Source organism: Canis lupus, chromosome 4 (assembly GCF_048164855.1).
Source record: "Canis lupus baileyi chromosome 4, mCanLup2.hap1, whole genome shotgun sequence".
In the NCBI taxonomy this organism is placed as follows: Eukaryota; Metazoa; Chordata; class Mammalia; order Carnivora; family Canidae; genus Canis; species Canis lupus.
In genome coordinates, this window is record NC_132841.1 from 76,222,458 (window position 1) to 76,235,131 (window position 12,674).

The following is a 12,674-nucleotide window of genomic DNA, read 5'->3' on the forward strand; positions in this document are numbered from 1 at the left end:
GAAGGCAGCAGCATCTAGTATCCTTAAAGGATTGTCTGTAGAGCTGTACGTTCAAGAACCATGATTATAGCTACAGAATCTGAATAGTTGTTCTTTAGTTAAGGATGTGATAAGCTAAGATCGCCCCCGTTAAAAAACAGACAACAAATTCACCCCAGCCAGCCCTAGCTTAGAATCTTTAAAGTAAATATCCATGCTGTAATCAGCATCCCACAAGTTTTCAATTGAGGTTATGAAATCCAAGAAGGTTTTCTTTAAAAGTTATTTTTACCAAATTATAAATCAAAGGTATACAGAGGTTACGAATTCAGACGTTCCCATCACATAATTATTTCAAATCGCTCTCCCTTCTCCATTCTAACCTGAATTTCAGAGTGCAGTTTTTATGATATACTATATCTCCTGGCAGAGATATCTCAAAATTATTACCATAGACATTTAGTGGAACAAGTCCAATTTTAAACTGAAAACAGTACTTTAAAAGAGATTTTTTAATTCTGGCATCCCTGTTTATATAATAATTACAATTCAATAATAAGTCATAGTATTAAAACAGTGACAGATTTCCTTTAGAGAAGGTGAAACAGATTTTTCCTTAAAAATATATATATAAAAAAAGCAAACGAAAACCAAAAATAAGAAGGGTTCAAACTGGTTTCGAAGTGTAATAAGAGATAGAAATAAGATCTCTATTTAAAATAGACAAAAATCGAGTACTGATGCTTGTGGGCAAAGAAAAAGAAAACATACATACTCTGTGTAGTCTAGTTTTCATATTTTTTCCATGCTTCAGGAGGTAGCATAAAGATAACAATCTAGCATGACTGAAGGGCAGAGATCACACGCGAGAGCAACAATTTCTCTGTTCGGTAGACTGCATTTGGCCAGGAGAGAAGGGCCACAAACCTCTCTTTGGTGAGACATTGCAAAGACCTTGCTCTGATGTAACAACACATTCAAGGAGTGAACAGATAAACGGACTGTGGCACATGTGTACGCTGGAAGGTTACCCACAGTGGAAAGGAAGGTCACTGATACACGTAACAATTATGGATGATGCTCAAATGCATTATGCTAAATGGTTACCTGCTGTAGGATTCCACTTATGTGGCATTCTGGAAAAGGCAAAACAATAGGGACAGGGAACACATAAGCGATTGCCAGAAGCTGGGGGTGATGAGTGGGTTTGACCATAGGGGGGTACTTCCTAGGGGGAATGGAAGGGTTCTCCCTCTTGACTGAGGTGGTGATTTACATGACTTGTGTTTGTCAGAACTGATAAGACCGGGACAACTGGAAAGTTTATTTCTTATGTTAGCATGATGTCTCAGCATTTAAGTATATTGCATTTAATCCTGTCTTCTGGAATTAGGTAAAATCCATTATGCTAAAAAGTGTAAGCAAATTCTATCTCAATAAACTTGACTTAATAATAATAAAGAAGAGGGGTGCCTGAGTGGTTCAGTCTTGTAAAATTAAGCCCTGTGTTGGGCTTTGCTCTCAGCAGTGTCTGCTTGAAATTCTCTCTCTCCCTCTGCCTCACATTGTTTGTGTGTAAGAAAGAAAGAAAAAAAAAGAAAGAAAGAAAGAAAGAAAAAGAAAGAAAGAAAGAAAGAAAGAAAGAAAGAAAGAGACTTTTGCAAACCAAACTCTATCTTCTTTTTTTTTTTTAAAGATTTATTTATTTATTTATGATAGACATAGAGAGAGAGAGAGAGAGAGGCAGAGACACAGGAGGAGGGAGAAGCAGGCTCCATGCCGGGAGCCCGACGTGGGACTCGATCCAGGGACTCCAGGATCGCGCCCTGGGCCAAAGGCAGGCGCTAAACCGCTGAGCCACCCAGGGATCCCCCAAACTCTATCTTCTGAAGATGATACCATCTTCTGTTCATCAATAGCATGTTAACTATTTACTTCTGTAGGAAGGATCCATTTAGTGCAGTAAAAGTGTGTAATGGGATCTTCTTGCTGGCTTGTGCCCTTCATTTTTCCAGCATCTAGAACTTACCTTCTGAGTCCACAGAGCAATGTGGAATTTCTCTCAAGTGACTCAGGTTAGGTAAGGATGGTGGTCCTAGGCTCCTGGGCCAGAATCTGATCCTATCTACAAGTTTCCATGGATAGTCAACTTAATCTCATAACAGAACCAACTAAAGACATTTCTACATTTGCATTAGAAGGATACTGCCCAAAAGGAGGTGATAATCCTCTTCTAGAGAGGATTGCACATAGAGGGTTTGATTCAGTTCAGGCACAAAAAATGGCAATCTTGGGGCATCTGGGTGGCTCAGTGGTTGAGCATCTGCCTTTGGCTCAGGGTGTGATCCTGGGATCGAGTCCTGCATCAAGCTCCCCACAGGGATCCTGCTTCTCCCTCTGCCTATGTCTCTGCCTGTGTGTCTCTCATGAATAAATAAATAAAATCTTTTTTTTTTTTTTTAAAGTGGCAATCCTGTCTTATAATGAGCAGCTGAAGAGACTAAGGATGCTTATCCTGGAGAAAGAAGATAATAGGATGGGGGTGTAGGAGGAATATAATGGTTTTATACACAAATATATGAATGGTTATATGAGGAAAGGGGTAGACCATTCAAGGTGTCACAGCTTATAGGATTAGTACCCATAAGAAAAAGATAAAGGATGAAAGATATTTGGCTTTAAGAAACAACGTTTTAAACACCTAGGGTAATCCCATGATGGAGTGGCTGCCTTTGGAGGCAGGGAAGCTGTAGGCAGGGTTTGGGATTTGGTAGTCAGCTGAGTGAAAGGGCTTCCACGAAGAGAGGAGACCAGCAGTAAGCCAGTCACATTGAGCTTGGTGGTTTACCAACTTTGCCAGTACCTGAAAGAGAACAGGGCATCTGGGAAAGGTAGTGAAGGATAGGAAAGGCAGGGGAAGAAAAAGATATGGAAAGGAGATGGGGAAGGAGAGAAACTCTCTAGCTCATTTTGCCTGATGATCCGGAGGCTACCTATCTGTCATTGGATCAGCCTTTGGATTTGGATTTGGAGAAGCACTGTTACATGAAGGGTAGTGGGGAAGGGACGTTTGTTATCTGCCCCTACTCCCAGGAACCAGCCCACAGGCACATGACTTAGATTTGGCCCACTGGAGGCTCTTGTGTGGCACTCTGGATCATGCGGAAATGATGCTAGGACACAGGAACAGATCAAGGCTGGTCACGAGAGTCTAGTAATTGTAGTGGCAGCAGTAGTGGTATCCTAAGTAGGCTGTTCCTGTGCCATACCTTGGGTGTGTTTCTTGGCTACTTGGTTCTTGCCCATTCTCTTGAGCCCAGACCTCAACGCTTCTACTGTCTTCTGTAAGCTACCCAACATTCTGTCACTAAATTTCTTTTCTGCTTAAATGAGCCAGAATTGGTTTCTATTACTTGCAACCTCAAAATTCTGTTAGAATCACACAAATTGGGTACTTAAGAGCTATTTTAAAGGGATGCCTGTGTGGCTCAGTTGGTTAAACATCTGCCTTTGGCTCAGGTCATGATCCCAGAGTCCTGGGATCAAGTCCCACCCTCGAGCTCCTTGCTCAGTGGGGAGCCTGCTTCTCCCTCTACCTGCTGCTTCCCCTACTTGTGCTCTCTCTCGGATAAATAAATAAAATCTTTAAAGAAAGAGCTATTTCATATTACTCTTATGTCATATATGAGGGTGAAAGTCTTTAAAAATTTTCATGGCTGGCTCCTATTATTGGTTGTATTTAGAGAGCTTAAGAAAAAAAATCAGGATCTCTACCTTTACCACTACCCCTAATTGTTTCCAAGGTCTGAAATACTAAATCAGGGCCTGGGGATGGCTGAGTAGAAGCCAGCATGTTTTTTCCCCTCTAAAATTTTCTGGGTAATTCTAATGCCGATTCTCAGGAGCCTGGCATTTGGGTTTCTAAGTAAATGAAAGTGAGTTGAGCCATTAAATAATTTGTCTGGTTTACTAAAGTCTCTTCAATCTCCTCTGTATTAGGCCAAATCTGACCAATCTACGAGAGTCAACAGGGTCAATCTCAACTCCCACTCTTCTTGTTAGTGTATACCTCTCTCTATAAACCCACAAAAACCTGCTTCACCCCTGAGCCTCTACTCTGGACTTTCACTCTCTGGGAGGGCACTTCCCATTCTCCCTGCCTACACAGATCCTCCTTTGGCATCAACGTCCATTTAAGAATGGCTTCTTTCATGCACTCTTTCCCATTCATTCCAACCTAGGATTTTTTTTTTCTTTGCAAAGTTACATAATTTTGGAGCTGGAAGCCTCCTCTAGTTAAGTGCATGCCATCTGTGTCATGTCTTTACTCACATCTTCCTTTCTTAGAACTAATTTGTTATATGTAATTTCAGTTTTTATTGTCTTTATACCAATAAACCAATAAATTGTCTTTATCTCTCCAAGTCCTTAAGTTTTCTTTCAGCAACTCTATGGAAACATTGCTGGTGCTTAATATCACTAAGGTTACTTTACCACACACTGAGTTCCCTCATTCCCAAGCAGTGTTATTTCTTGGGCAGAAAAGTAAAGCTTAATCCATTCTAGGGATCTCCCTCTGTTGGAACAGTTGCAGACATTTTTACAGATACTAAAATCTGTCTGGTTCTTAATCTAGTCTGGAACACAAGGTCAAAAACCCTGCCATTCTCAAAATGACAAATCTTGAAGTGTTTTCACCACCCAGAGCAGTAGGAGAGGCATGAAAGACAGTCCCCGCCTTTACGCAGACAGAAAAACATCCTGGGACTTACATGTACCAACTTGCTCCCCTAAACAATTCCTGGCTCTGGAGTACAGCTGGAAAGTGGCCGTTGATGGGTAGAGGGTATGAAATGATTCACTAAAGGGCCATAGAGAGGCTTTATTCAGGAAATTCAGAAGTGGTAGATTTCTATGGGAATCCTGATCTTCCTCCCAACCTTCTCCCCAAAGTAAGCCTTTCACTGGGTTATAATAGAATAAAGTATTTCTCTACCCAGAGTGATTCTATTTGGGGCCAGTAAGCAGAAATGTAACATGTAATAATATCGGTGGCCACCTTAAGATGATATAATGCTTTGTTCTTTTCTCCCCCAAAGCCCTTCACATACAGTTTTGTTTGATTTGCACAAGTTTGTAAAGGAGGTAGTGAGACAGAATTATCCTCATTTTACAGATGGAGAATTTGAGGTTTTGGAGGCCGAAGTGATCTAATGAAGAGGTGGGGCCCCCTGGGTGCTCTGGGGGCCTCAATCTGTCAACTGTGGAAGCAACAGGATGGTGGATGTCACTGACATTTTAGTGCTAGAACTGGGGACAATATTTTGGTGAAATTTGGTCTGGCGCCTTGTACGTATGGGCATTATTGTTCCTCTATAGAGACACCCCAGGAATAAGGCCCTTGAGGCTTAGAGTAAGTGGCTCTAGTCAAGGAGCAGAGAATCTGTATTGGGCATGGTCTACACACATCAACCCAGAAGGCACCCCTCTCCCGATTCTGGGTAGCTGGTTCATCTCCAAAGCCTCAGCTTTCTCATTGATAAAATGAGGCTCTGAATTTGGGACAACAGGTCTATGGCAGTGGTTTCAAGCTTGGCTGATTAGAAGAATAATCTGGGGAGCCTTTTATCCAAAGAAGAAAAAAAAATCGCTTTGTAAGACAACACACATTGATTACATACAAGAACTTAAGCAAACAGGAAAAGTATCCATAAGAAATAAAAGAGATTTCCAATCACCCTCATCCATTGCTGACAGGACAGCACTGACACAAAAACATTCTGAAACAGGTGGCCACCATTTGAGGGATTCCTCTACTCCTGCAGAATGTTTTACAAGTACAACTCTAGACTCTCACTCAGAATGGAGATTGGGGCTCAGTAATCTGTATTTTATAAAAATGCCTTGTGTGACATAGCCGGAATGACGGGCTGGCTTTTGGGAACCAGAATATTGACGGTAACTAGGGAGTCTTATTGCAGAGACTGGAATAAAACAACACATTTTTTTAGGGAGCAGTCTTCTGGTCAGGAAGGGTCATCTGTATTTCCTCAAAACTGGGATCACCACTTTTGGGGCTACAGGGGATTGGCCCTGAAAGTAGAAATAATAAGAGAGTTAAAAGAAAAAAAAAAAGGGATCCCTGGGTGGCGCAGCGGTTTGGCGCCTGCCTTTGGCCCAGGGCGCGATCCTGGAGACCCAGGATCGAATCCCACGTCGGGCTCCCGGTGCATGGAGCCTGCTTCTCCCTCTGCCTGTGTCTCTGCCTCTCTCTCTCTCTGTGACTATCATAAATAAATAAAAAAAAAAAAAAAAATTAAAAGAAAAAAAAAAAAAAGGAAGAGAGTAGAAACATTAGGAGTCTCCTTGTAATGGCTGTGCACCTATGCTGTCCCACCTGCCGCATCCACACACGCACCCTTCCTCAGAGATGATCCAAGAATGGGTGTGGGGGGTGCAGAGATGGTCGCAGGCAGGCAGGGCCCAGAAATATGGAAGCTGAAGCAGAATAGCTGAGGGGCCACTATACTGGAACCGGGTGAGGGAAGGAGTAGACTTAAGGAAAACTAGTCAAGGCGAGCCCCAAAGCTGAGGGAATCTTGGTATGATTATTCAGCTCTATACATGAGGGAGAACATGGAATCTAGGTACCTGGAACATTCCTTAAGACTTACTTCATATGAAGTCCTCATGTTGCCTCTCTTCTGGGAACATAGGGCTAAGATGGCAGAAACAAGTGACAAAGATGGCAGCACCGTATTTGGTGACTGCAAGGCTCCTTTCTTCACTAGGAGTTAATGGGTTTTGGATGCCCATGTCTGGGGAGTCTGATTAGCAGGAGTCAGTCTCCAGGCAGCTGATAACCTCTGGAACATGGACAAAATTGGATTTCCAGACCTCAGTGGCCACTCTGTGAAGCCACCAGCAAGCTACATGATGTGCATGGTTTGACCGAGGTCAGCAGGTCAGCAGCACCTGCAGAAAAGGGCAGGTCAGGACTGGGGGTCCTGGGTTATTAAAGAAAATTGCTTGGGTCATGGAGGCCAGTGATCTTTTCCCCTTCATACTCTGCCAAAGGACCTTTCTCTAATTTGCAAACATCTATGAAAATCTTACAAAGATACACGACTTGCATCATCTAATTACACACGTAACAAATCACCCTTCGGGAAGGAAGAAGGCCATAGGCAATGCTCCTGGGGCAGAGCAGGAGGTCAAATCGCACACACAGGATGGGATGGGAATCCTGCCCTCTTCAGGCAGCTGCAGCACTGTCCCCGGGTCACCTGGCACACACCAGCTCCAAGGGCTCGGGAGACGGCCCCTCACAGGCACTGGCTGCCCCAGCTTCCCAGACAAGGCATCCCATGATAGAAACATGTGAGACACACACATCTGCTACGATGCCCTTTACCTTGGCGGCCTCTCCCAGGCCTGAGCCTCCACCACGTTCACTTGCCAGCCCAGCAGCTACTCTGGGCTCTGAAAGACTGAATGTAGGACACTTTGAAGCAGGTGAAGTTTGTCTTTTGAGCTTCTCCCACTTTCCCTCTCTTGGGACATCTCTTCCCACAACCAACTGTTATCATAGTTAAGCTATATATTATCTATAATGAAAATTGCTTAAGATGATTACAAGTGAGTTTGGAAAACATGGGCCTTTATTCAGATTGCTGTGGGCTACAGCCTGGCTACTCTGAATTTACTAGAAATGCAGAGACCTCAGCTTCCATCCTGACCCACTGCACAAGAATCTGCATTTTATCCCCAGGTGAATCATAGATTGGAACACACTCTACTGTCCTGGGTTATTATTTTTCTCTTGGTAAATGAAGATCTAAATATCAAATGGTAGCCTTTAAAAGTTAAAGACAAGCTGGCTGGCTGGCTTTCTTTCTTTCATTTTTATACCACGGGCCTTTCTGGCTATCTGGTAAAATCTCATGATAATATCTTTAAATGCATAAAATATTTAGGATTACAAAGAAAACCAATTATGTTAAAACAGAATACCCTAAATGTTTTTAAATGTATACCATAACCTATGTGCTTCTTAATTAACACATTAAATAAGACTGACAGATGAATGGATAAAGAAGATGTGGTATATATGTACAATGGAATATTACTCAGCCATCAGAAAGGATGAGTACCTACCATTTACATTGACGTGGATGGAACTGGAGGGTTTTGTGCTGAGCGAAATAAGCCAATCAGAGAAAGACAATTGTCATGGTTTCGTTCATATGGAATATAAGAAACAGCACAGAGGGTCAGAGGAAGGGAGGGAAAACTGAGTGGGAAGTCAGGGAGAAAAATCATGAGAGGCTCTTAACTCTAGGAAACAACCTGAGGGTTGTTGGAGGGGAGGTGGGTGAGGGGATGGGGTAATTGGGTGATGGGCATTAAGGAGGGCACGTGATGTGATGAGCACCACATGTTATACACAACTGATGAATTACTGAACTCTACATCTGAAACTAATGAAGCACTATATGTTGGCTGATTGAATTTAAATAAAAAAATGAGATCTAGCAACAGGTTTATCAACGGATATATTTTCAAAGTTGTAATGAGCATGATATTGGAAGATATCTCCTACAGGTAATACGCATCACTGGTGCCAGGTGTGGCGACTGCTCATACTACTGTGCTTTGTTCCCTATATCCATTCACGAAGGATACTAAATTTGAACTAGTTTTAGTGACAACAAATATTTAATTTTCCTCTCTTCCAGGTCCACGGTCCCTCTGAAATCTATTAATAAAATCTAGGTTAAGAGTAAGAGATGCTGGGGTGACTGGGTGGCTCAGTAGTTTAGCGCCGCCTGCAGCCCAGGGCGTGATCCTGGAGACCTGGGATCGAGTCCCACGTTGGGCTCCCTGCATGGAGCCTGCTTCTCCCTCTGCCCGTGCCTCTGCCTCTCTCCCTGTGTCTCTCATGAATAAATAAATAAAATCTTAAAAAAAAAAAAAAGAGTAAGAGATGCTTAGGGATCTTATGCAAAAGGAGGTAGGGAGTTGTGCCCCATATCTGTCTGTCTGTCTCATCTTAGTTTGAGCAAAGCTGGTCAAATCACTTCCTTCTCTGAGAGTGAATTTGCCTTTTTGACTTCTGTCTGCTGGCTTTGATGCAAGTTCCCACCACAGGGTTGAACACTTAGATATTTAAGGAGTACTTTTGATCAAGTTCTTTAGGTTGGGATCCCAAATATTTCTGAAACAGACATGCCAGGCTACATTCTGAATACCATTACACAGAGCAACTAAAAGGATCCTATTTTGCAGGCAGTTGCCTTCTCCATCTGTATAGGTACTTCCATTCGAATATGGATTTAATATAAATTACTGACACTGAGTCCTGAAACATTCTCCGTGCTCTGCCAGAGGGCCTGGGGCAGGCTCCCTGTCTCTTGGATCATAAGCACGGCACCTTTTCAGGGTGGTTTTCTTGCCAAGAATAAGCAACACTTCCCACAGCCATGTCAACTGTGGTTCTCAAAATAAGATCCATTTTCAGAAAAAGCCAAAATCGATTTGTCTCTGAATTTCAAAACTGTACATCCAAGGCATCTACGCCGCTCTGCAGGCCGCTTTCCCCTCACACTAACCAAAGTGCCATGAAAGCAAAATGGAACTGAACACATCAGCCTTGGGGAATTCATCTGACACTCGGTTTGAACTCTCACAGGAAAGTCGCTACTACACAATGAGGCATTTCTCTAACAAACACAAATCATGTGAGCATGTTTGAGCCACATGTTCACAAATGGAAGAAAGACCTCCAAACTCGAGACACAGTCTTACATAAAGATTTTTGCTCGAAAATAGCCATGTCTCCAGGTCCATGTGAGCGTCATGAATTAATTTCTGCTTGCAGCTCCTCTCCCTAATGTACACACACACACACACAGGTCACTCACGCTTAGCTTTTCTCTAGCTAGGTTTGCTCATCTGAGAAAGAGTGCTAAACCTTGCTTTTGAACACCCTGTGATGAGTTGTATTACTTTTCCCCACCCATCTTGGTCCAGGGGCTGGTAATCTAGGATGTGGTTATAAGTAAGAAAATAGGCTGAAAGCAGAGGAAACCTCACAGATTTGAGGGTCAACCTGTGGATAATAGGAATCTATCGCGGTATATCGTATCACAGTAACACTGCCTTTAAAATTCAGCACTCTATTATTTACGGTCATCGGGCCTAGAAAGGAGACTATTTGCAAGATTTGATATCTTAGCTTTCAGACTGCTCTAGTTTTAGAGAAAACCCAAACGTTTTCTTGGAGGAAAGAACCCCCAGTAAAAAGACTAGAGCTGACGGCAGATTCTCTCCCCACCCTGAAATCCCAATGGCAACAAATGTAATTAATTAAGCCACCAGAATACTGTAGAGATGACTCACGTTCCTCCTAGTGAAAGTTTGAAATAACTGACTCTATTCACTTTTAAGGCGAAGTGTTGAATTTTTGTTACCATAAGAAATGCATTAAGAATGCCTAATTAGTTAGAGGCCTAAGAATGTCTAATGCCTCAGCATTATGAAAACAGCAGGATTTCCACCCCACAAAGTTTCCTTGGGCCACCGGGACCTCCATAAAATCCTCACCCACCAAGATGCCCTCAGGTACATTCTCAGCTCTAGCATTCTGTTCTCCTCCACCATTCTTTAACTGACTTGAGGGAGAAACTGAAGTCAAGCAAGTTCTAGCCTGTAAAAAGGATTGTGCAAAGCACTTAGCTTTGTAAACCCAAACTGTACCCTTCATTCCTGCCACCTTCTCCCCTATGTTGCTTAGAGGTAATTTTCTATTTCTCCTCCAGGTCTTTATTGCTCTCCTGCCAAAACTGCTTGCATCTGTTACAATAAAATACCTGTGATGTTTTCCAAAGCCCGCAGCTTACTGCCAACATTGAACCCTCTACCCTCCAGGCAGCCGTCTCGGAACTTCAGTCAAAGCGTTGCAAGGTGAAGACTAAGGTGGAATTTGGGAAGTTGAAGGCAAAGGCATGGTTCCTTGGAAGACAGATTCTCCTCTGGCCGATGGAACCAGCCCACAGGAGAAAAGAAGAACATTTATTGCCAAAGGAGCAGAAATAAGAGCAAAAGGCATGGGGACAGGGCTGCTCTTCCATCAAGAACATCATGATGAATCTAGAGATTCATGCTATTCAAATGAAGGCAACTATGGTGCCTTTGAATACCCTCCCAGTTCCCCCTGGCTAGGCCACTTCCATGTGTGTTCTGACCTGGGTGGGAATTCTAAATTGTTCACTATAAGGCCACTTTTTTTGTTTGCAAGAGGTGGGAAGAGAGCCTGTAAGAATGTTTAAGCTCTTGTTAAAAGGGCAAGGCTTGGGAAGATATAATGTAGACACAGAAGACCACCTATCTACCCTTTAAGGGTAGATAAGGTAAATCTACAAATGTCCTGCCCCCCTGCCCCCCCATCTAGGTAGGCCCATTGAAATAGAGGCCTTTAACTGACCTGATTCTCAAGGGCCACTCTGGTCATTCTTCAGACTTGCCCTCCTCTGCCAGTTTCCAGCTCGTTTTCCGTCTTCTAATTTGGTAGAAGGACTCGAGTGGAAATTAGAAAGGCAAAGAAGATAGTCCAGGTGTGTCTTGCTTTAAGTATACCTGACAGCCTCTGAACCTCAAAGTTACCAAAAATATAAATTAATGCTTTTCTTTTACCAAAGGAATCGCTCTGGGTCCTTCTAAGTGCCAAGTTTCCTCTGGTAAAATATAGTTATATTGCTTCTTCAGGAAGAGGTTATAAAAAGGGAGGTGGATCTAGAGTCCCAGGTCACTTGCTGCCATGGCCGGACTCATCGCACATGGACCTTGTACCTAAGCAGAGGCCGTGAGCTCACCCCGTGTCCTGCTGAGGCCGTCTGTGGAATATAGTGTAGTGCAGCCGCATGCCCATGCACACTTAGAGTTAACAAACCACGGGAACCTGAGGCAGTGGGCCAACGGGGATAGCAAAGCCGTCAGAAGACGTCCTAGTAGGCACACTCAGCCACCTCCTTCACTAAGCAGAGCAGGCGTCACTCAATGGAAGAGGAATGCTGCTATCTTATTCCCCGCCACTGAGGACACAGCACAGCTTCAGTCAGGACATCCAAGGTGAGAGGGATGTTGTGTTACAGCCCCTGGCCCCCACTTCAGGGAAGGTACAGAAAGGGTGTTTGGAGTTGAGAGGGTGTATTGCTTACAGAAGTTCTTTCTTTATATTTTTTAAAAAAGATTTTATTTATTTCTTTGAGAGAGAGAGAGCGAGAGCACACAAACAGGGAGAGCAGCAGAGGGAGAGGGAAAATCAGGCTCCCCGCTGAGCAGGGAGTCTGACTTGGGGCTCCATCCCAGGACCCCAGGATCATGACCTGAGCTGAAGGCAGACGCTTAACCCACTGAGCCACCCAGGTGCCCCTACAGAAGTTCTTAAGAGGGACACAACCTGTACATGAACAACAGAGCTACACAAGGGGATCCTTGCCAGCCACTGAGACGTGAAATTATCAATTCCCTTTGGTGGACATGATCACGAGTCTCCCTTTCTAACTCAGGATCATAACTTCTATTTACTTGGTGTTCATCTCTTCTAGATTTACATACTTTTACACACACAGGTGCACGTTTAGCTCCATCTTTTATCCTATTCACGGTCAGGAAAAAGCTGATGAACAGAGGTC

At 43.4% G+C, this 12,674-nt stretch overlaps 1 protein-coding gene across 4 annotated transcripts in view; it reads right to left on the reverse strand.

Moving 5' to 3' along the window:
• The window catches only part of PDZD2 (PDZ domain containing 2), a 358,704-nt gene that overhangs the window by 119,891 nt on the left and 226,139 nt on the right, over nucleotides 1–12,674 (reverse strand). Inside the window, exon 1 of one of the 4 annotated variants that reach the window (XM_072824999.1) lies at nucleotides 11,465–11,869. The exons of the other annotated variants lie outside the window; for them this stretch is intronic. The gene's annotated coding sequence lies outside the window, so the exon portion shown is untranslated. Of the gene's footprint in view, nucleotides 1–11,464; nucleotides 11,870–12,674 lie in introns of those variants that run through there. 4 annotated transcript variants of the gene reach the window in all.